Raw genomic sequence first — 26,867 nt, forward strand, 5'->3', positions numbered from 1 at the left:
AGGCAAAGGATGGTGAGAACGGTCAAAAACAGCCCACAGACCACCTCCAAAGACCTGTACTGGGAATCTTCTTGAGGGTCTCATGGATTCCACTCAATATCAGCAGATACTTGAGAATAATGTTGAGGAATCAGTCACAAACTTTAGTTGAAGTTACCCCAGGGGCAGGATATTTCAACAAGATGATGACCAAAAACACTGCTGGTTCAAATGGGTGGGGCCATTTGAGGGGCGTGACTTTCTCAAAGGGGCGTGACTTTTTGAAAGGGGCGTGTCTTTTCAAAGGGGCGTGGTTTTCTCATAGGGGCGGGGTCTTGTGCACCACCATCCTAAAAATTCACCAGCCGCCACTGCGTTTATACAAGCTATAAAGATAGGTATCACATTTATACAAGCTATAAAGAGAGGTATCACATTTATACAAGCTATAAAGAGAGGTATCATATTTATACAAGCTATAAAGAGAGGTATCACATTTATACAAGCTATAAAGAGAGGTATCACATTTATACAAGTTATAAAGAGAAGTATCACATTTATACATGCTATAAAGAGAGGTATCACATTTATACAAGTTATAAAGAGAGGTATCACATTTATAAAAGTTATAAAGAGAGGTATCACATTTATACACACTATAAAGAGAGGTATCACATTTATACAAGCTATAAAGAGAGGTATCACATTTATACAAGCTATAAAGAGAGGTATCACATTTATACACGCTATAAAGAGAGGTATCACATTTATACACGCTATAAAGAGAGGTATCACATTTATACACGCTATAAAGAGAGGTATCACATTTATACAAGCTATAAAGAGAGGTATCACATTTATACAAGCTATAAAGAGAGGTATCACATTTATACAAGCTATAAAGAGAGATATCACATTTATACAAGCTATAAAGAGAGGTATCACATTTATACACAATATAAAGAGAGGTATCACATTTATACAAGCTATAAAGAGAGGTATCACATTTATACACGCTATAAAGAGAGGTATCTGATTTATACAAGCTATAAAGAGAGGTATCACATTTATACAAGCTATAAAGAGAGGTATCACATTTATACAAGCTATAAAGAGAGGTATCACATTTATACAAGCTAGAGGTATCACATTTATACACGCTATAAAGAGAGGTATCACATTTATACAAGCTATAAAGAGAGGTATCACATTTATACAAGCTAGAGGTATCACATTTATACAAGCTATAAAGAGAGGTATCACATTTATACAAGCTATAAAGAGAGGTATCACATTTATACACGCTATAAAGAGAGGTATCACATTTATACACGCTATAAAGAGAGGTATCACATTTATACAAGCTATAAAGAGAGGTATCACATTTATACAAGCTATAAAGAGAGGTATCACATTTATACAAGCTATAAAGAGAGGTATCACATTTATACAAGCTAAAAAGAGAGGTACCACATTTATAGAAGCTATAAAGAGAGGTATCACATTTATACAAGCTATAAAGAGAGGTATCACATTTATACAAGTTATAAAGAGAGGTATCACATTTATACATGCTATAAAGAGAGGTATCACATTTATACAAGTTATAAAGAGAGGTATCACATTTATACAAGTTATAAAGAGAGGTATCAAATTTTTACAAGCTATAAAGAGAGGTATCACGTTTATACAAGCTATAAAGAGAGGTATCACATTTATACACACTATAAAGAGAGGTATCACATTTAAACAAGCTATAAAGAGAGGTATCACATTTAAACAAGCTATAAAGAGAGGTATCACATTTATACACGTTATAAAGAGAGGTATCACATTTATACAAGCTATAAAGAGAGGTATCACATTTATACACGCTATAAAGAGAGGTATCACATTTATAGAAGCTATAAAGAGAGGTATCACATTTATACACGCTATAAAGAGAGGTATCACATTTATACACGTTATAAAGAGAGGTATCACATTTATACACGCTATAAAGAGAGGTATCACATTTATACAAGCTATAAAGAGAGGTATCACATGTATACAAGCTATAAAGAGAGGTATCACATTTATACAAGCTATAAAGAGAGGTATCACATTTATACAAGCTATAAAGAGAGGTATCACATTTATACAAGCTAAAAAGAGAGGTATCACATTTATACACAATATAAAGAGAGGTATCACATTTATACAAGCTATAAAGAGAGGTATCACATTTATACAAGCTATAAAAAGAGGTATCACATTTATACAAGTTATAAAGAGAGGTATCACATTTATACAAGCTATAAAGAGAGGTATCACATTTAAACAAACTATAAAGAGAGGTATCACATTTATACAAGCTATAAAGAGAGGTATCACATTTATACACGCTATAAAGAGAGGTATCACATTTATATACGATATAAAGAGAGGTATCACATTTATACAAGCTATAAAGAGAGGTATCACATTTATACAAGCTATAAAGAGAGGTGTCACATTTATACAAGCTATAAAGAGAGGTATCACATTTATACAAGCTATAAAGAGAGGTATCACATTTATACAAGTTATAAAGAGAGGTATCACATTTATACAAGTTATAAAGAGAGGTATCAAATTTTTACAAGCTATAAAGAGAGGTATCACGTTTATACAAGCTATAAAGAGAGGTATCACATTTATACACACTATAAAGAGAGGTATCACATTTAAACAAGCTATAAAGAGAGGTATCACATTTAAACAAGCTATAAAGAGAGGTATCACATTTATACACGTTATAAAGAGAGGTATCACATTTATACAAGCTATAAAGAGAGGTATCACATTTATACACGCTATAAAGAGAGGTATCACATTTATAGAAGCTATAAAGAGAGGTATCACATTTATACACGCTATAAAGAGAGGTATCACATTTATACACGTTATAAAGAGAGGTATCACATTTATACACGCTATAAAGAGAGGTATCACATTTATACAAGCTATAAAGAGAGGTATCACATGTATACAAGCTATAAAGAGAGGTATCACATTTATACAAGCTATAAAGAGAGGTATCACATTTATACAAGCTATAAAGAGAGGTATCACATTTATACAAGCTAAAAAGAGAGGTATCACATTTATACACAATATAAAGAGAGGTATCACATTTATACAAGCTATAAAGAGAGGTATCACATTTATACAAGCTATAAAAAGAGGTATCACATTTATACAAGTTATAAAGAGAGGTATCACATTTATACAAGCTATAAAGAGAGGTATCACATTTAAACAAACTATAAAGAGAGGTATCACATTTATACAAGCTATAAAGAGAGGTATCACATTTATACACGCTATAAAGAGAGGTATCACATTTATATACGATATAAAGAGAGGTATCACATTTATACAAGCTATAAAGAGAGGTATCACATTTATACAAGCTATAAAGAGAGGTGTCACATTTATACAAGCTATAAAGAGAGGTATCACATTTATACAAGCTATAAAGAGAGGTATCACATTTATACAAGCTATAAAGAGAGGTATCACATTTATACAAGCTATAAAGAGAGGTATCACATTTATACAACCTATAAAGAAAGGTATCACATTTATCCAAACTATAAAGAGAGGTATCACATTTATACAAGCTAGAGGTATCACATTTATACATGCTATAAAGAGAGGTATCACATTTATACAAGCTAGAGGTATCACATTTATACATGCTATGAAGAGAGGTATCACATTTATACAAGCTAAAAAGAGAGGTACCACATTTATAGAAGCTATAAAGAGAGGTATCACATTTATACAAGCTATAAAGAGATGTATCACATTTATACAAGTTATAAAGAGAGGTATCACATTTATACACGCTATAAAGAGAGGTATCACATTTATACAAGCTATAAAGAGAAGTATCACATTTATACAAGCTAGAAAGAGAGGTATCACATTTTTACAAGCTATAAAGAGAGGTATCACATTTATACAAGCTATAAAGAGAGGTATCACATTTATACAAGCTAGAGGTATCACATTTATACATGCTATAAAGAGAGGTATCACATTTATACAAGCTATAAAGAGAGGTATCACATTTATACAAGCTAAAAAGAGAGGTACCACATTTATAGAAGCTATAAAGAGAGGTATCACATTTATACAAGCTATAAAGAGAGGTATCACATTTATACAAGCTATAAAGAGAGGTATCACATTTATACAAGTTATAAAGAGAGGTATCACATTTATACATGCTATAAAGAGAGGTATCGCATTTATACAAGTTATAAAGAGAGGTATCACATTTATACAAGTTATAAAGAGAGGTATCACATTTTTACAAGTTATAAAGAGAGGTATCACGTTTATACAAGCTATAAAGAGAGGTATCACATTTACACAAGCTATAAAGAGAGTTATCACATTTATACAAGCTATAAAGAGAGGTATCACATTTATACACACTATAAAGAGAGGTATCACATTTAAACAAGCTATAAAGAGAGGTATCACATTTATAAAAGCTATAAAGAGAGGTATCACATTTATACACGCTATAAATAGAGGTATCACATTTATACAAGCTATAAAGAGAGGTATCACATTTATACACGCTATAAAGAGAGGTATCACATTTATACACGCTATAAAGAGAGGTATAACATTTATACACGCTATAAAGAGAGGTATCACATTTATACAAGCTATAAAGAGAGGTATCACATGTATACAAGCTATAAAGAGAGGTATCACATTTATACAAGCTATAAAGAGAGGTATCACATTTATACAAGCTATAAAGAGAGGTATCACATTTATACAAGCTATAAAGAGATGTATCACATTTATACACAATATAAAGAGAGGTATCACATTTATACAAGCTATAAAGAGAGGTATCACAAATTATACAAGCTATAAAGAGAAGTATCACATTTATACAAGCTATAAAGAGAAGAATCACATTTATACACAATATAAAGAGAGGTATCACATTTATACAAGCTATAAAGAGAGGTATCACATTTATACAAGCTATAAAAAGAGGTATCACATTTATACAAGCTATAAAGAGAGGTATCACATTTATACAAGCTATAAAGAGAGGTATCACATTTATACAAACTATAAAGAGAGGTATCACATTTATACAAGCTATAAAGAGAGGTATCACATTTATACACGCTATAAAGAGAGGTATCACATTTATACACGATATAAAGAGAGGTATCTCATTTATACAAGCTATAAAGAGAGGTATCACATTTATACAAGCTATAAAGAGAGGTATCACATTTATACATGCTATAAAGAGAGGTATCACATTTATACAACCAATAAAGAGAGGTATCACATTTATACAACCTATAAAGAGAGATATCACATTTATACACGCTATGAAGAGAGGTATCACATTTATACACGATATAAAGAGAGGTATCACATTTATACAAGTTATAAAGAGATGTATCACATTTATACACGATATAAAGAGAGGTATCACATTTATACAAGCTATAAAGAGAGGTATCACATTTATACACGCTATAAAGAGAGGTATCACTTTTATACACAATATAAAGAGAGGTATCACATTTATACAAGCTATAAAGAGAGGTATCACATTTATACAACCTATAAAGAGAGGTATCACATTTATACAAACTATAAAGAGAGGTATCACATTTATACAAGCTAGAGGTATCACATTTATACATGCTATAAAGAGAGGTATCACATTTATACAAGCTATAAAGAGAGGTATCACATTTATACAAGCTAAAAAGTGAGGTATCACATTTATACAAGCTATAAAGAGAGGTATCACATTTATACAAGCTATAAAGAGAGGTATCACATTTATACAAGCTATAAAGAGAGGTATCACATTTATACATGCTATAAAGAGAGGTATCACATTTATACATGCTATAAAGAGAGGTATCACATTTATACAAGCTATAAAGAGAGGTATCACATTTATACATGATATAAAGAGAGGTATCACATTTATACAAGCTATAAAGAGAGGTATCACATTTATACACGCTATAAAGAGAGGTATCCCTTTTATACACGATATAAAGAGAGGTATCACATTTATACAAGCTATAAAGAGAGGTATCACATTTATACAAGCTATAAAGAGAGGTATCACATTTATACAACCTATAAAGAGAGGTATCACATTTATACAAACTATAAAGAGAGGTATCACATTTATACAAGTTAGAGGTATCACATTTATACATGCTATAAAGAGAGGTATCACATTTATACAACCTATAAAGAGAGGTATCACATTTATACAAACTATAAAGAGAGGTATCACATTTATACAAGTTAGAGGTATCACATTTATACATGCTATAAAGAGAGGTATCACATTTATACAAGTTATAAAGAGAGGTATCACATTTATACAAGCTAAAAAGAGAGGTACCACATTTATAGAAGCTATAAAGAGAGGTATCACATTTATACAAGCTATAAAGAGAGGTATCACATTTATACAAGCTATAAAGAGAGGTATCACATTTATACAAGTTATAAAGAGAGGTATCACATTTATACAAGCTATAAAGAGAGGTATCACATTTATACAAGTTATAAAGAGAGGTATCACATTTATACAAGTTATAAAGAGAGGTATCACATTTATACAAGCTATAAAGAGACGTCTCACATTTTTACAAGTTATAAAGAGAGGTATCACATTTATACACGATATAAAGAGAGGTTTCACATTTATACACGATATAAAGAGAGGTATCACGTTTATACAAGCTATAAAGAGAGGTATCACGTTTATACAAGCTATAAAGAGAGGTATCACATTTATACAAGCTATAAAGAGATTTATCCTATTTATACAAGCTATAAAGAGAGGTATCACATTTATACACGCTATAAAGAGAGGTATCACATTTATACACGCTATAAAGAGAGGTATCACATTTATACAAGCTATAAAGAGAGGTATCACATTTATACACGATATAAAGAGAGGTATCACTTTTATACACGATATAAAGAGAGGTATCACATTTATACAAGCTATAAAGAGAGGTATCACATTTATACAAGCTATAAATAGAGGTATCACATTTATACAACCTATAAAGAGAGGTATCACATTTATACAAACTATAAAGAGAGGTATCACATTTATACAAGCTAGAGGTATCACATTTATACAAGCTATAAAGAGAGGTATCACATTTATACACGCTATAAAGAGAGGTATCACTTTTATACACGATATAAAGAGAGGTATCACATTTATACAAGCTATAAAGAGAGGTATCACATTTATACAAGCTATAAATAGAGGTATCACATTTATACAACCTATAAATAGAGGTATCACATTTATACAACCTATAAAGAGAGGTATCACATTTATACAAGCTATAAAGAGAGGTATCACATTTATACAAGCTATAAAGAGAGGTATCACATTTATACAAGTTATAAAGAGAGGTATCACATTTATACAAGCTAAAAAGAGAGGTACCACATTTATAGAAGCTATAAAGAGAGGTATCACATTTATACAACCTATAAAGAGAGGTATCACATTTATACAAGCTATAAAGAGAGGTATCACATTTATACAAGTTATAAAGAGAGGTATCATATTTATACAAGCTATAAAGAGAGGTATCACATTTATACAAGTTATAAAGAGAGGTATCACATTTATACAAGTTATAAAGAGAGGTATCACATTTATACAAGCTATAAAGAGACGTCTCACATTTTTACAAGTTATAAAGAGAGGTATCACATTTATACACAATATAAAGAGAGGTATTACATTTATACACGATATAAAGAGAGGTATCACGTTTATACAAGCTATAAAGAGAGGCATCACATTTATACAAGCTATAAAGAGAGGTATCACCTTTATACAAGCTATAAAGAGATTTATCACATTTATACAAGCTATAAAGAGAGGTATCACATTTATACACGCTATAAAGAGAGGTATCACATTTATACACGCTATAAAGAGAGGTATCACATTTATACAAGCTATAAAGAGAGGTATCACATTTATACACAATATAAAGAGAGGTATCACATTTATACAAGCTATAAAGAGAGGTATCACATTTATACAAGCTATAAAGAGAGGTATCACATTTATACACGCTATAAAGAGAGGTATAACATTTATACACGCTATAAAGAGAGGTATCACATTTATACAAGCTATAAAGAGAGGTATCACATTTATACACGCTATAAAGAGAGGTATCACATTTATACAAGCTATAAAGAGAGGTATCACAGTTATACAAGCTATAAAGAGAGGTATCACATTTTTACACAATATAAAGAGAGGTATCACATTTATACAAGTTATAAAGAGAGGTATCACATTTATACAAGCTATAAAGAGAAGTATCACATTTATACAAGCTATAAAATGAGGTATCACATTTATACAAGCTATAAAGAGAAGTATCACATTTATACAAGCTATAAAGAGAAGTATCACATTTATACAAGCTATAAAGAGAAGTATCACATTTATACACGATATAAAGAGAGGTATCACATTTATACAAGCTATAAAGTGAGGTATCACATTTATACACGCTATAAAGAGAGGTATCACATTTATACAAGCTATAAAAAGAGGTATCACATTTATACAAGTTATAAAGAGAGGTATCACATTTATACACGCTATAAAGAGAGGTATCACATTTATACGAGCTATAAAGTGAGGTATCACATTTATACACGCTATAAAGAGAGGTATCACATTTATACAAGCTATAAAGTGAGGTATCACATTTATACAAGCTATAAAGAGAAGTATCACATTTATACAAGCTATAAAGTGAGGTATCACATTTATACAAGCTATAAAGAGAAGTATCACATTTATACAAGCTATAAAGAGAAGTATCACATTTATACAAACTATAAAGTGAGGTATCACATTTATACAAGCTATAAAAAGAGGTATCACATTTATACAAGCTATAAAGAGAGGTATCACATTTATACACGCTATAAAGAGAGGTATCACATTTATACAAGCTATAAAGAGAGGTATCACATTTATACAAGCTATAAAGAGAGGTATCACATTTATACAAGCTATAAAGAGAGGTATCACATTTATACACGCTATAAAGAGAGGTATCACATTTATACAAGCTATAAAGAGAGGTATCACATTTATACAAGCTATAAAGAGAGGTATCACATTTATACACACTATAAAGAGAGGTATCACATTTATGCAAGCTATAAAGAGAGGTATCACATTTATACAAGCTTTAAAGAGAGGTATCACATTTATACAAATTATAAAGAGAGATATCACATTTATGCAAGCTATAAAGAGAGGTATCACATTTATACAAGCTATAAAGAAAGGTATCACATTTATACACGATATAAAGAGAGGTATCACATTTATACAAGCTATAAAGAGAGGTATCACAGTTATACAAGCTATAAAGAGAGGTATCACATTTTTACACAATATAAAGAGAGGTATCACATTTATACAAGTTATAAAGGGAGGTATCACATTTATACAAGCTATAAAGAGAAGTATCACATTTATACAAGCTATAAAATGAGGTATCACATTTATACAAGCTATAAAGAGAAGTATCACATTTATACAAGCTATAAAGAGAAGTATCACATTTATACAAGCTATAAAGAGAAGTATCACATTTATACACAATATAAAGAGAGGTATCACATTTATACAAGCTATAAAGTGAGGTATCACATTTATACACGCTATAAAGAGAGGTATCACATTTATACAAGCTATAAAAAGAGGTATCACATTTATACAAGTTATAAAGAGAGGTATCACATTTATACACGCTATAAAGAGAGGTATCACATTTATACGAGCTATAAAGTGAGGTATCACATTTATACACGCTATAAAGAGAGGTATCACATTTATACAAGCTATAAAGTGAGGTATCACATTTATACAAGCTATAAAGAGAAGTATCACATTTATACAAGCTATAAAGTGAGGTATCACATTTATACAAGCTATAAAGAGAAGTATCACATTTATACAAGCTATAAAGAGAAGTTTCACATTTATACAAACTATAAAGTGAGGTATCACATTTATACAAGCTATAAAAAGAGGTATCACATTTATACAAGTTATAAAGAGAGGTATCACATTTATACACGATATAAAGAGAGGTATCACATTTATACACGATATAAAGAGAGGTATCACATTTATACACGATATAAAGAGAGGTATCACATTTATACACGATATAAAGAGATGTATCACATTTATACAAGCTATAAAGAGAGGTATCACATTTATACACGATATAAAGAGAGGTATCACATTTATACAAGCTATAAAGAGAGGTATCACATTTATACACGCTATAAAGAGAGGTATCACATTTATACAAGCTATAAAGAGAGGTATCACATTTATACACGATATAAAGAGAGGTATCACATTTATACAAGCTAGAGGTATCACATTTATACATGCTATAAAGAGAGGTATCACATTTATACAAGCTAGAGGTATCACATTTATACATGCTATAAAGAGAGGTATCACATTTATACAAGCTATAAAGAGAGGTATCACATTTATACAAGCTATAAAGAGAGGTATCACATTTATACAAGCTATAAAGAGAGGTATCACATTTATACAAGCTATAAAGAGAGGTATCACATTTATACAAGCTATAAAGAGAGGTATCACATTTATACACGCTATAAAGAGAGGTATCACATTTATACAAGCTATAAAGAGAGGTATCACATTTATACAAGCTATAAAGAGAGGTATCACATTTATACACACTATAAAGAGAGGTATCACATTTATGCAAGCTATAAAGAGAGGTATCACATTTATACAAGCTTTAAAGAGAGGTATCACATTTATACAAATTATAAAGAGAGATATCACATTTATGCAAGCTATAAAGAGAGGTATCACATTTATTCAAGCTATAAAGAAAGGTATCACATTTATACACGATATAAAGAAAGGTATCACATTTATACAAACTATAAAGAGAGGTATCAAATTTATACAAGCTATAAAGAGAGGTATCACATTTATACACGCTATAAAGAGAGGTATCACATTTATACAAGCTATAAAGAGAGGTATCACATTTATACAAGCTATAAAGAGAGGTATCACATTTATACAAGCTATAAAGAGAGGTCTTACATTTATACACGATATAAAGAGAGGTATCACATTTATACAAGCTATAAAGAGAGGTATCACATTTATACACGATATAAAGAGAGGTATTACATTTATACAAGCTATAAAGAGAGGTATCACATTTATACAAGTTATAAAGAGAGGTATCACATTTATACACGCTATAAAGAGAGGTATCACATTTATACAAGCTATAAAGAGAGGTATCACATTTATACAAGCTATAAAGAGAGGTATCACATTTATACAAGCTATAAAGAGAGGTATCACATTTATACACGCTATAAAGAGAGGTATCACATTTATACAAGCTATAAAGAGAGGTATCACATTTATACAAGCTATAAAGAGAGGTATCACATTTATACAAGCTATAAAGAGAGGTATCACATTTATACACACTATAAAGAGAGGTATCACATTTATGCAAGCTATAAAGAGAGGTATCACATTTATACAAGCTTTAAAGAGAGGTATCACATTTATACAAATTATAAAGAGAGATATCACATTTATACAAGCTATAAAGAGAGGTATCACATTTATACAAGCTATAAAGAAAGGTATCACATTTATACACGATATAAAGAGAGGTATTACATTTATACAAGCTATAAAGAGAGGTATCACATTTATACAAGTTATAAAGAGAGGTATCACATTTATACACGCTATAAAGAGAGGTATCACATTTATACACGCTATAAAGAGAGGTATCACATTTATACACGATATAAAGAGAGGTATTACATTTATACAAGCTATAAAGAGAGGTATCACATTTATACAAGTCATAAAGAGAGGTATCACATTTATACACAATATAAAGAGAGGTATCACATTTATACAAGCTATAAAGAGAGGTATCACATTTATACACAATATAAAGAGATATATCACATTTATACAAGCTATAAAGAGAGGTATCACATTTATACAAGCTATAAAGAGAGGTATCACATTTATACAAGCTATAAAGAGAGGTATCACATTTATACAAGCTATAAAGAGAGGTATCACATTTATACAAGCTATAAAGAGAGGTATCACATTTATACAAGCTATAAAGAGAGGTATCACATTTATGCAAGCTATAAAGAGAGGTATCACATTTATACAAGCTTTAAAGAGAGGTATCACATTTATACAAATTATAAAGAGAGATATCACATTTATACAAGCTATAAAGAGAGGTATCACATTTATACACGATATAAAGAGAGGTATTACATTTATACAAGCTGTAAAGAGAGGTATCACATTTATGCAAGCTATAAAGAGAGGTATCACATTTATACAAGCTTTAAAGAGAGGTATCACATTTATACAAATTATAAAGAGAGATATCACATTTATACAAGCTATAAAGAGAGGTATCACATTTATACACGATATAAAGAGAGGTATTACATTTATACAAGCTGTAAAGAGAGGTATCACATTTATACAAGTTATAAAGAGAGGTATCACATTTATACACGCTATAAAGAGAGGTATCACATTTATACACGCTATAAAGAGAGGTATCACATTTATACATGATATAAAGAGAGGTATTACATTTATACAAGCTATAAAGAGAGGTATCACATTTATACAAGTCATAAAGAGAGGTATCACATTTATACACAATATAAAGAGAGGTATCACATTTATACAAGCTATAAAGAGAGGTATCACATTTATACACGCTATAAAGAGAGGTATCACATTTATACAAGCTATAAAGAGAGGTATCACATTTATACACGATATAAAGAGAGGTATCACATTTATACAAGCTAGAGGTATCACATTTATACATGCTATAAAGAGAGGTATCACATTTATACAAGCTAGAGGTATCACATTTATACATGCTATAAAGAGAGGTATCACATTTATACAAGCTATAAAGAGAGGTATCACATTTATACAAGCTATAAAGAGAGGTATCACATTTATACAAGCTATAAAGAGAGGTATCACATTTATACAAGCTATAAAGAGAGGTATCACATTTATACAAGCTATAAAGAGAGGTATCACATTTATACACGCTATAAAGAGAGGTATCACATTTATACAAGCTATAAAGAGAGGTATCACATTTATACAAGCTATAAAGAGAGGTATCACATTTATACACACTATAAAGAGAGGTATCACATTTATGCAAGCTATAAAGAGAGGTATCACATTTATACAAGCTTTAAAGAGAGGTATCACATTTATACAAATTATAAAGAGAGATATCACATTTATGCAAGCTATAAAGAGAGGTATCACATTTATTCAAGCTATAAAGAAAGGTATCACATTTATACACGATATAAAGAGAGGTATCACATTTATACAAACTATAAAGAGAGGTATCACATTTATACAAGCTATAAAGACAGGTATCACATTTATACACGCTATAAAGAGAGGTATCACATTTATACAAGCTATAAAGAGAGGTATCACATTTATACAAGCTATAAAGAGAGGTATCACATTTATACAAGCTATAAAGAGAGGTCTTACATTTATACACGATATAAAGAGAGGTATCACATTTATACAAGCTATAAAGAGAGGTATCACATTTATACACGATATAAAGAGAGGTATTACATTTATACAAGCTATAAAGAGAGGTATCACATTTATACAAGTTATAAAGAGAGGTGTCACATTTATACACGCTATAAAGAGAGGTATCACATTTATACAAGCTATAAAGAGAGGTATCACATTTATACAAGCTATAAAGAGAGGTATCACATTTATACAAGCTATAAAGAGAGGTATCACATTTATACACGCTATAAAGAGAGGTATCACATTTATACAAGCTATAAAGAGAGGTATCACATTTATACAAGCTATAAAGAGAGGTATCACATTTATACAAGCTATAAAGAGAGGTATCACATTTATACACACTATAAAGAGAGGTATCACATTTATGCAAGCTATAAAGAGAGGTATCACATTTATACAAGCTTTAAAGAGAGGTATCACATTTATACAAATTATAAAGAGAGATATCACATTTATACAAGCTATAAAGAGAGGTATCACATTTATACAAGCTATAAAGAAAGGTATCACATTTATACACGATATAAAGAGAGGTATTACATTTATACAAGCTATAAAGAGAGGTATCACATTTATACAAGTTATAAAGAGAGGTATCACATTTATACACGCTATAAAGAGAGGTATCACATTTATACACGATATAAAGAGAGGTATTACATTTATACAAGCTATAAAGAGAGGTATCACATTTATACAAGTCATAAAGAGAGGTATCACATTTATACACAATATAAAGAGAGGTATCACATTTATACAAGCTATAAAGAGAGGTATCACATTTATACACAATATAAAGAGATATATGATATCACATTTATACAAGCTATAAAGAGAGGTATCACATTTATACAAGCTATAAAGAGAGGTATCACATTTATACAAGCTATAAAGAGAGGTATCACATTTATACAAGCTATAAAGAGAGGTATCACATTTATACAAGCTATAAAGAGAGGTATCACATTTATACAAGCTATAAAGAGAGGTATCACATTTATACACACTATAAAGAGAGGTATCACATTTATGCAAGCTATAAAGAGAGGTATCACATTTATACAAGCTTTAAAGAGAGGTATCACATTTATACAAATTATAAAGAGAGATATCACATTTATACAAGCTATAAAGAGAGGTATCACATTTATACACGATATAAAGAGAGGTATTACATTTATACAAGCTGTAAAGAGAGGTATCACATTTATACAAGTTATAAAGAGAGGTATCACATTTATACACGCTATAAAGAGAGGTATCACATTTATACACGCTATAAAGAGAGGTATCACATTTATACACGATATAAAGAGAGGTATTACATTTATACAAGCTATAAAGAGAGGTATCACATTTATACAAGTCATAAAGAGAGGTATCACATTTATACACAATATAAAGAGAGGTATCACATTTATACAAGCTATAAAGAGAGGTATCACATTTATACACAATATAAAGAGATATATCACATTTATACAAGCTATAAAGAGAGGTATCACATTTATACAAGCTATAAAGAGAGGTATCACATTTATATACGCTATAAAGAGAGGTATAACGTTTATACAAGCTATAAAGAGAGGTATCACATTTATACAAGCTATAAAGAGAGGTATCACATTTATACACGCTATAAAGAGAGGTATCACATTTATACAAGCTATAAAGAGAGTTATCACATTTATACAAGCTATAAAGAGAGGTATCACATTTATACACACTATAAAGAGAGGTATCACATTTATACAAGCTATAAAGAGAGTTATCACATTTATACAAGTTATAAAGAGAGGTATCACATTTATACACGATATAAAGAGAGGTATCACATTTATACAAGCTATAAAGAGAGTTATCACATTTATACAAGTTATAAAGAGAGGTATCACATTTATACACGATATAAAGAGAGGTATCACATTTATACAAGCTATAAAGAGAGGTATCACATTTATACAAGCTATAAAGAGAGGTATCACATTTATATACGCTATAAAGAGAGGTATCACATTTATACAAGCTATAAAGAGAGGTATCACATTTATATACGCTATAAAGAGAGGTATAACGTTTATACATGCTATAAAGAGAGGTATCACGTTTACTGCCCCATGAAGTTGTGTTTTCTTTGCAATGAAACATTCCCACCTGCAGAAGGGCTTCCGCTATAGTATGTAAGATCTTGGGCTAAGAGCACAGTTATGAAACCAATAGAATAATGCGTTATCTTTTTAAAGTCTCTCACCAGATGTAGGAATGGAGTATGAAGGAGAGGTGTCTACACAGGAAAAAGTGGAGCCATGCACCCTGGGCTGAAAAGGCAAGACATTTACAGTAATCAGTATCTATTAGCAGAGTCTAGTATCAATACTCTCAGGTGCATATAACATTTTACTTGGGTAAGTTACCAAAAAATAAATAAATTCAATTAACAAGATCTTAAAGGGACATGTAATGTGATTGTAAAATAAAATGTTTAATTATGGATAGAAAAAAACCCCTTTGCAATATACTTTTATTATTTGTCATTTTGTTCCCTGTAAATTAACTAAAAATTCATGATTTTACAATTCCTGCAAGAACAGTACATGCATACGCCAGAATTTCCAAGCGCACATTGTGCATAGTGATTGGTTGTCAGTGAAGTAACTAATGTATATTTGCCCCTAATTGGCCTCAACAATTTGCCCCTAATTGGCCCCTAATTGTCAATAAAGGAAGATGCTTTTAAAAGGGTATGTCCATGGACTGCCAAACAATGAAAACAAAATGACAGTTTAGATGATTTTAAAATATTTATTTTTAGATGCAGACCTTTTAAATGAGTTTGCAAAGAAGCAAAAACTACTTCTCCAAATCGTAAGAAACATGGCAGCAAATGATTTGTAAGTCAGCTTCAGGCCAGCAAAGCATTACTGGGAACTAGCCGAGCACTACTGGTGAGCCAATAACATGAGGCATATGTGCAGCTACCAATCAGCAGCTAGCTTCCAGTAGTGCATTGCTGCTCCTGAGCATACCTAGGTATGCTTTTCAACATAGGATTCCAAGAGAACAAAGTAAAATAGATAATAGTAAGTAAATTGAAAAATCTCTTAAAATTGCATTTTCTATCCTAACCATGGAAGCTTAAAGTGATGGTAAACTTCAGCTAATCAAATTACATATATGTTATATTTGCCATTAAAAAGTATATGTGTACTTATTTTTCTTAATGTATCCGGGAAAGGGGTTTCTATGCCTATAATAATGCTTCTATTACAATGTTATGCCGGCCCACTGGGATGAACTCTTCTTTTTTATGACAATTTCAATGAACATCCAATCAGTGTGTATGTCATATGACACTCCTGAAGTCCAGCCCTTTAAAAGCCCTTAGGAAGTCTAGGTAGAGACTGGGCGGGACTGCTCTTTATGTCACAGCCCAGCCAAAAAGAGGAAATTAAGGGGGACAGAGAAACAGAAGATACCAAGTAGGATTATAAATCTTGTACGTATTATAATATATATATATATACATTTTTTTTTAAAATGATGCCCGTTTGCTTGTACCCTAGTATATTTGTTATTCTTAAAGCCTGAAATTTACCATCACTCTATTTTAACTTCCATGTCTCTTTAATCAATAAACACTTACGTGCAATAATAAATATGGCATTATGATCTTGCTCAGTCTTCTAGTTTAAAAGTGTGATTTAAGGTATATATATTTTTACTAAACAGGGAAATAACTTAAAATGTTAACTGAGAATACACAAAATCTTGAAAATGAAATAAGCCATAAAAAAAACAATATATGTTGTAATATAAGTGTATATGTATGTGTATATATATATATATATATATATATATATACATACTGTATATATATATATATATATATATATATATATATATATATATATATATATGTAGCTGTATTTGCTAGGTTTAAAATAATGTAAACACATAAATAAATAAAAAAGTGAAAAGTGTTTTCTGATGGATTTCAGTACATTTGGGGAGGGGTCTTACTGTAAATTATCTAAGTTTAAGTACTGATATAGGTGCAAAGTCATAAAAGCCTTGAGAAATCAATGTAAAAATACAGGTTTCCTGGTGGATTGGTGAGGTCTAAAACTCCTTAAAGGGGCAGTAAACTTACATACTAATGTTATATAATTCTGCAGAATTATATAACATTATCTTACCGGCACATTTATGCTTTCAATTATTTCAGAGAAATTGTATGTAAAAACCTCATTTTACCAGAACGCCGCTCCTTGCTCTACTTAGTGGGTCTGGTTTTTACACAGAGCATCGCGGCAACACTGTCTAGTCACAGTGTGCTCAGTCGCGCCATTAAAATGAATGTAGCTAGACCAGTCCAGAGCGGGAGCAAGCTACATTCATTTTATTGGCGCGACTGAGCACACTTTGACTAGACAGTGTTGCCGCAATGCGCTGTGTAAAAACCAGACCCGCTAAGTAGAGCAAGGAGCGGCGTTCTGGTAAAATGAGGTTTTTACATACAATTTCTCTGAAATAATTGAAAGTATAAATGTACCGGTAAGCTAATGTTATATAATTCTGCAGAATTATATAACATTAGTATGTAAGTTTACTGACCCTTTAAAGTGGCCTAAAATTTGAAAATCCTGCACTTCACACAGCCCTTCCGATACACGGACAAATACCTGACATTTTCTAGTGTAGCAAATCTTGTGAGCGTTATAATACAGAATAATTATTAATGTGTTTTACAGTGATTGACAGTTATTTTACTCATACCTCAATGGACTTTACTGCTTTGTCCACCATGTCACGGAGCCATATGTAAGGACTATTCTTGTGGGTATTCAGGAAGGGACTTTCCTAGGAGAATGACATGAAATCTATAAACAACTATCATATAGTACTATTGTGCACTTGCACATAGAAATTACAGATGTTTATACTTTTTCTAGTTTTCCTGTTTCATTATACTATATATTTTATGAAAATAAAAAATATGAATCTTTTGCCCCATCATAATGAATTTAAAATATTTGTAAAAATGTTGCTGTTAGATAAACATCTATATTAATTTTGTAGTTAGATCACTTTCCTCTGGTGCTGAGCAAAGAGTAAACACAAAAACTGATTGTGCATATTTAAAGTGAATGTAAATTTTGATGCCTGGTTTTTAAAAATTCGATTAAAAACAGGGGCACTTTAATTAATCAAAATTTACATTTCATTTGTGTTGTGAAAAAATACTTACCTTTTAATCTTGACAGCAGATCCAGCTTCCTCCACCCATCGCAAAGCCTCTTCCTTGTTCTAAAATGAGGAATCCGGCTTCCTCCAATCACGGCATTGAGTCAGACACTGATTCCCCCGGGGGGGAAGCCGTGATTGGAGGATGACCCATCCGTCATTTCTGACATCAGAAATGGCTTGCGACAACCGGAGGAAGCTGGAGCAGCTGTCAAGTTTAAAAGGTAAGTTTTTTTTCACAATAGGAGTGAAATTAAAATTTTGATGAATTAAAGTGCCGCTGTTTTTAATCAAATTTTTAAAAACCGGGCACTTTAGCATCAAAATTTACATTCACTTTAATCGTGCATGTGCTTGTGAACAGTACATGCCTCTTAATGGGCAAGATTACAAGTCGCGAGGTATGGGTTTTCCACGCGCTATATGTTTTTTTCTGCAATCAATTTCCATCGCGCAGATTACAAGTCTTGAAAAACAATCCTTTCTTTCATGTAATTAGCAAGAGTCCATGAGCTAGTGACGTATGGGATATACATTCCTACCAGGAGGGGCAAAGTTTCCCAAACCTCAAAATGCCTATAAATACACCCCTCACCACACCCACAAATCAGTTTTTACAAACTTTGCCTCCTATGGAGGTGGTGAAGTAAGTTTGTGCTAGATTCTACGTTGATATGCGCTCCGCAGCAGGTTGGAGCCCGGTTTTCCTCTCAGCGTGCAGTGAATGTCAGAGGGATGTGAGGAGAGTATTGCCTATTTGAATTCAATGATCTCCTTCTACGGGGTCTATTTCATAGGTTCTCTGTTATCGGTCGTAGAGATTCATCTCTTACCTCCCTTTTCAGATCGACGATATACTCTTATATATATACCATTACCTCTGCTGATTTTCGTTTCAGTACTGGTTTGGCTTTCTACAAACATGTAGATGAGTGTCCTGGGGTAAGTAAGTCTTATTTTCTGTGACACTCTAAAGCTATGGTTGGGCACTTTTTTATAAAGTTCTAAATATATGTATTCAAACATTTATTTGCCTTGACTCAGGATGTTCAACATTCCTTATTTTCAGACAGTCAGTTTCATATTTGGGATAATGCATTTGAATCAATCATTTTTTCTTACCTTAAAAAATTTGACTTTTTCCCTGTGGGCTGTTAGGCCTCGCGGGGGCTGAAAATGCTTCATCTTATTGCGTCATTCTTGGCGCGGACTTTTTTGGCGCAAAAAATCTTTTCTGTTTCCGGCGTCATACGTGTCGCCGGAAGTTGCGTCATTTTTTGACGTTCTTTTGCGCAAAAAATGTCGGCGTTCCGGATGTGGCGTCATTTTTGGCGCCAAAAGCATTTAGGCGCCAAATAATGTGGGCGTCTTATTCGGCGCTAAAAAAATATGGGCGTCGCTTTTGTCTCCACATTATTTAAGTCTCATTTTTCATTGCTTCTGGTTGCTAGAAGCTTGTTCTTTAGCATTTTTTCCCATTCCTGAAACTGTCATTTAAGGAATTTGATCAATTTTGCTTTATATGTTGTTTTTTCTCTTACATATTACAAGATGTCTCACGTTGCATCTGAGTCAGAAGATACTTCAGGAAAATCGCTGCCTGGTGCTGGAACTATCAAAGCTAAGTGTATCTGCTGTAAACTTTTGGTAGCTATTCCTCCAGCTGTTGTTTGTATTAAATGTCATGACAAACTTGTTAATGCAGAAAATATTTCCTTTAGTAAAGTACCATTACCTGTTGCAGTTCCATCAACATCTAATGTTCAGAATGTTCCTGATAACATAAGAGATTTTGTTTCTGAATCTATTAAGAAGGCTATGTCTGTTATTCCTCCTTCTAGTAAACATAAAAAGTCTTTTAAAACTTCTCTTTATCCAGATGAATTTTTAAATGAACATCATCATTCTGATTCTAATGATTCTTCTGGTTCAGAGGATTCTGCCTCAGAGGTTGATACTGATAAATCTTCATATTTATTTAAAATGGAATTTATTCGTTCTTTACTTAAAGAAGTCCTAATTGCATTAGAAATTGAGGATTCTGGTCCTCTTGATACTAAATCTAAACGTTTAGACAAGGTCTTTAAATCTCCTATAGTTATTCCAGAAGTTTTTCCTGTTCCTGGTGCTATTTCTGAAGTAATTTCCAAGGAATGGAATAATTTGGGTAATTCATTTACTCCTTCTAAACGTTTTAAGCAATTATATCCTGTGCCGTCCGACAGATTAGAGTTTTGGGACAAAATCCCTAAAGTTGATGGGGCTATCTCTACCCTTGCTAAACGTACTACTACTCCTACGGCAGATGGTACTTCCTTTAAGGATCCTTTAGATAGGAAAATTGAATCCTTTCTAAGAAAAGCTTATTTGTGTTCAGGTAATCTTCTTAGACCTGCTATATCTTTGGCGGATGTTGCTGCAGCTTCAACTTTTTGGTTGGAAACTTTAGCGCAACAAGTAACAGATCATGATTCTCATAACATTATTATTCTTCTTCAACATGCTAATAATTTTATCTGTGATGCCATTTTTGATATTATCAGAGTTGATGTCAGGTTTATGTCTCTAGCTATTTTAGCTAGAAGAGCTTTATGGCTTAAAACTTGGAATGCTGATGTCTTCTAAATCGACTCTACTTTCCCTTTCTTTCCAGGGTAATAAATTATTTGGTTCTCAGTTGGATTCTATTATCTCAACTGTTACTGGTGGGAAAGGAACTTTTTTACCTCAGGATAAAAAATCTAAGGGTAAAAACAGGGCTAATAATCGTTTTCGTTCCTTTCGTTTCAACAAAGAACAAAACCTGATCCTTCATCCTCAGGAGCAGTTTCAGTTTGGAAACCATCTCCAGTCTGGAATAAATCCAAGCCTTCTAGAAAAGCAAAGCCAGCTTCTAAGTCCACATGAAGGTGCGGCCCTCATTCCAGCCCAGCTGGTAGGGGGCAGATTACGTTTTTTCAAAGAAATTTGGATCAATTCTGTTCACAATCTTTGGATTCAGAACATTGTTTCAGAAGGGTACAGAATTGGTTTCAAGATAAGACCTCCTGCAAAGAGATTTTTTCTTTCCCGTGTCCCAGTAAACCCAGCGAAAGCTCAAGCATTTCTGAAATGTGTTTCAGATCTAGAGTTGGCTGGAGTAATTATGCCAGTTCCAGTTCTGGAACAGGGGCTGGGGTTTTATTCGAATCTCTTCATTGTACCAAAGAAGGAGAATTCCTTCAGACCAGTTCTGGATCTAAAAATATTGAATCGTTATGTAAGGATACCAACATTCAAAATGGTAACTATAAGGACTATCCTGCCTTTTGTTCAGCAAGGGCATTATATGTCTACAATAGATTTACAGGAAGCATATCTGCATATTCCGATTCATCCAGATCACTATCAGTTTCTGAGATTCTCTTTCCTGGACAAGCATTACCAGTTTGTGGCTCTGCCGTTTGGCCTAGCAACAGCTCCAAGAATTTTTACAAAGGTTCTCGGTGCCCTTCTGTCTGTAATCAGAGAACAGGGTATTGTGGTATTTCCTTATTTGGACGATATCTTGGTACTTGCTCCGTCTTCACATTTAGCAGAATCTCATACGAATCGACTTGTGTTGTTTCTTCAAGATCATGGTTGGAGGATCAATTCACTAAAAAGTTCATTGATTCCTCAGACAAGGGTAACCTTTTTGGGTTTCCAGATAGATTCAGTGTCCATGACTCTGTCTTTGACAGACAAGAGACGTCTAAAATTGATTTCAGCTTGTCGAAACCTTCAGTCACAATCATTCCCTTTGGTAGCCTTATGCATGGAAATTCTAGGTCTTATGACTGCTGCATCGGACGTGATCCCCTTTGCTCGTTTTCACATGTGACCTCTTCAGCTCTGTATGCTGAACCAATGGTGCAGGGATTACACAAAGATATCTCAATTAATATCTTTAAAACCGATTGTACGACACTCTCTGACGTGGTGGACAGATCACCATTGTTTAGTTCAGGGGGCTTCTTTTGTTCTTCCGACCTGGACTGTAATTTCAACAGATGCAAGTCTTACAGGTTGGGGAGCTGTGTGGGGGTCTCTGATGGCACAAGGGGTTTGGGAATCTCAGGAGGTGAGATTACTGATCAATATTTTGGAACTCCGTGCAATTTTCAGAGCTCTTCAGTCCTGGCCTCTTCTGAAGAGAGAGTCGTTCATTTGTTTTCAGACAGACAATGTCACAACTGTGGCATACATCAATCATCAAGGAGGGACTCACAGTCCTCTGGCTATGAAAGAAGTATCTTGAATTCTGGTTTGGGCGGAATCCAGTTCCTGTCTAATCTCTGCGGTTCATATCCCAGGTATAGACAATTGGGAAGCGGATTATCTCAGTCGCCAAACGTTGCATCCGGGCGAATGGTCTCTTCACCCAGAGGTATTTCTTCAGATTGTTCAAATGTGGGAACTTCCAGAAATAGATCTGATGGCTTCTCATCTAAACAAGAAACTTCCCAGGTATCTGTCCAGATCCCGGGATCCTCAGGCGGAGGCAGTGGATGCATTATCACTTCCTTGGAAGTATCATCCTGCCTATATCTTTCCGCCTCTAGTTCTTCTTCCAAGAGTAATCTCCAAGATTCTGAAGGAATGCTCGTTTGTTCTGCTGGTAGCTCCAGCATGGCCTCACAGGTTTTGGTATGCGGATCTTGTCCGGATGGCTTCTTGCCAGCCGTGGATTCTTCCGTTAAGACCAGACCTTCTGTCGCAAGGTCCTTTCTTCCATCAGGATCTCAAATCCTTAAATTTAAAGGTATGGAGATTGAACGCTTGATTCTTGGTCAAAGAGGTTTCTCTGACTCTGTGATTAATACTATGTTACAGGCTCGTAAATCTGTTTCTAGAGAAATATATTATAGAGTCTGGAAGACTTATATTTCTTGGTGTCTTTCTCATCATTTTTCTTGGCATTCTTTTAGAATTCCGAGAATTTTGCAGTTTCTTCAGGATGGTTTGGATAAAGGTTTGTCTGCAAGTTCCTTGAAAGGACAAATCTCTGCTCTTTCTGTTCTTTTTCACAGAAAGATTGCTAATCTTCCTGATATTCATTGTTTTGTACAAGCCTTGGTTCGTATAAAACCTTTCATTAAGTCAATTTATCCTCCTTGGAGTTTGAATTTGGTTCTGGGGGCTCTTCAAGCTCCTCCGTTTGAACCTATGCATTCATTGGACATTAAATTACTTTCTTGGAAAGTTTTGTTCCTTTTGGCCATCTCTTCTGCCAGAAGAGTCTCTGAATTGTCTGCTCTTTCTTGTGAGTCTCCTTTTCTGATTTTTCATCAGGATAAGGCGGTGTTGCGAACTTCTTTTGAATTTTTACCTAAGGTTGTGAATTCCAACAACATTAGTAGAGAAATTGTGGTTCCTTCATTATGTCCTAATCCTAAGAATTCTAAGGAGAAATCATTGCATTCTTTGGATGTTGTTAGAGCTTTGAAATATTATGTTGAAGCTACTAAGTCTTTCCGAAAGACTTCTAGTCTATTTGTCATCTTTTCCGGTTCTAGAAAAGGCCAGAAAGCTTCTGCCATTTCTTTGGCATCTTGGTTGAAATCTTTAATTCATCATGCTTATGTCGAGTCGGGTAAAACTCCGCCTCAAAGGATTACAGCTCATTCTACTAGGTCAGTGTCTACTTCCTGGGCTTTTAGGAATGAAGCTTCGGTTGATCAGATTTGCAAAGCAGCAACTTGGTCTTCTTTGCATACTTTTACTAAATTCTACCATTTTGATGTATTTTCTTCTTCTGAAGCAGTTTTTGGTAGAAAAGTACTTCAGGCAGCTGTTTCAGTTTGAATCTTCTGCTTATATTTTTCATATTAAACTTTATTTTGGGTGTGGATTATTTTTCAGCGGAATTGGCTGTCTTTATTTTATCCCTCCCTCTCTAGTGACTCTTGCGTGGAAAGATCCACATCTTGGGTAGTCATTATCCCATACGTCACTAGCTCATGGACTCTTGCTAATTACATGAAAGAAAACATAATTTATGTAAGAACTTACCTGATAAATTCATTTCTTTCATATTAGCAAGAGTCCATGAGGCCCGCCCTTTTTGTGGTGGTATGATTTTTTTGTATAAAGCACAATTATTCCAATTCCTTATTTTTTATGCTTTCGCACTTTTTTATCACCCCACTTCTTGGCTATTCGTTAAACTGATTTGTGGGTGTGGTGAGGGGTGTATTTATAGGCATTTTGAGGTTTGGGAAACTTTGCCCCTCCTGGTAGGAATGTATATCCCATACGTCACTAGATCATGGACTCTTGCTAATATGAAAGAAATGAATTTATCAGGTAAGTTCTTACATAAATTATGTTTTCCACTCACGAAGAGCTGTATTTAAGTTTTCCACAACAAAAAAGTTACACAAAACACTTCAAAAATACAGTACAAAGTACAGTTGCACTCATATTAACACTGTCTAATAAAATTATTTTATAAAAAATATTGCGCACAAAAGTTATAAGGGTTCAAAGATAGGAGATCTCGGGTGTTAGAAAAAAAAAGCAGATGCAGGGATTTTACATTGACAAACATACACATACATAAAGAAACATGGATTTATATGTAAAGAGATATATTTAACTATGAGAAATTGTTTAATGTGCATAATACTGTAATATGAAATATTTTCATTATCTCCAGAGGGATCTTCAAAGAGATATTTGCATATAGATCTCAAGGTATCTAGACATTTATATATTCATATACATAGCTTGCTATAAATAGATATATCAGTCCAAAAATCATAACATATATAGAGACATATTTATGTATAAATAAATAGAACATATTCCGTTCCGAAAACATTCTCGCATCATGAAATATTCGCATTTCATGTACACTTTTCGAGGAGTATACGTCATGAGCTTTGCGCAACAGAATAGGGGTTTTGTGGGGTTTTTTTTCTATTTGTCTTCTCCATTGACTTCTGTGGGTGTAATACCTGCGCAACCCCAAATGCGAAAAAGCCATAATGCGTGCAGCAATTTAGCAACTGATTTGCCGCGCGACTTACTGTATAATCTTGCCCAATGTGTGTAAGCCAGTGATTTTACAGTTAAAAATAAATATAGTATGATTTTTAAATTATGATGTGGTCGCTCCATTTCTATGTATTTTTCTCTTTATACTTATGTGGTATTAATTGGTTTAGATCAAAATGATGCCAGCTTCTAATGACCACTTACCTGAGTTGAGCACTGCGCTTGATAAACGTCTGCAGAATGAACTTTCTTTAGCTGATTGTCAGCCCCTGTCTGCAAGAACCAATCACAGTATGGTTATCAGTAATGTAAGCAAATAACTGGAATCATGTTTATATAAGATAGTAGCATTAGTTATACAATTAACCTCTTAATCGTTCTTCAAATAATATCATATATTGACAGTAACAAATGAAACTGTCAAAACTGTATAAAATGTTATATACAGGTAGCCCTCAGTTTACGCCAGGGTTAGGTTCCAGAAGGAATGGTTGTAAATCGAAACCGTTGTAAATTGAAACCCAGTTTATAATGTAAGTCAATGGGAAGGGAGGGAGTTAGGTTCCAGGCCCCTCTCAAAATTGTCATAAGTAACACCTAATACATTATTTTTAAAGCTTTGAAATGAAGACTTTAAATGCTAAACAGCATCATAAACCTAATAAAATAATCACACAACACAGAATATATAATTAAACTAAGTTAAATGAACAAAAACATTTGCTAAACAGCATTATAAACCTAATAAAATAATCACACAACACAGACTTCACTTGCATTTTTCTGCAAACAGTTCTTTCTATGCATTCCAATCTGGAATGATTTA

At 32.7% G+C, this 26,867-nt stretch overlaps 1 long non-coding RNA gene across 1 annotated transcript in view; it reads right to left on the bottom strand.

The window, feature by feature from the left end:
• Positions 1–16,100, bottom strand: part of LOC128655813 (uncharacterized) — a 32,133-nt gene extending 16,033 nt beyond the window's left edge. Inside the window, exon 1 of the long non-coding RNA XR_008401914.1 lies at positions 16,029–16,100. This is a non-coding gene — a long non-coding RNA (uncharacterized LOC128655813). The remainder of the gene's footprint in view (positions 1–16,028) is intronic.
• Positions 16,101–26,867: the final 10,767 nt, after the last annotated feature.

This window comes from Bombina bombina, chromosome 4, assembly GCF_027579735.1.
Source record: "Bombina bombina isolate aBomBom1 chromosome 4, aBomBom1.pri, whole genome shotgun sequence".
NCBI lineage: Eukaryota > Metazoa > Chordata > Amphibia > Anura > Bombinatoridae > Bombina > Bombina bombina.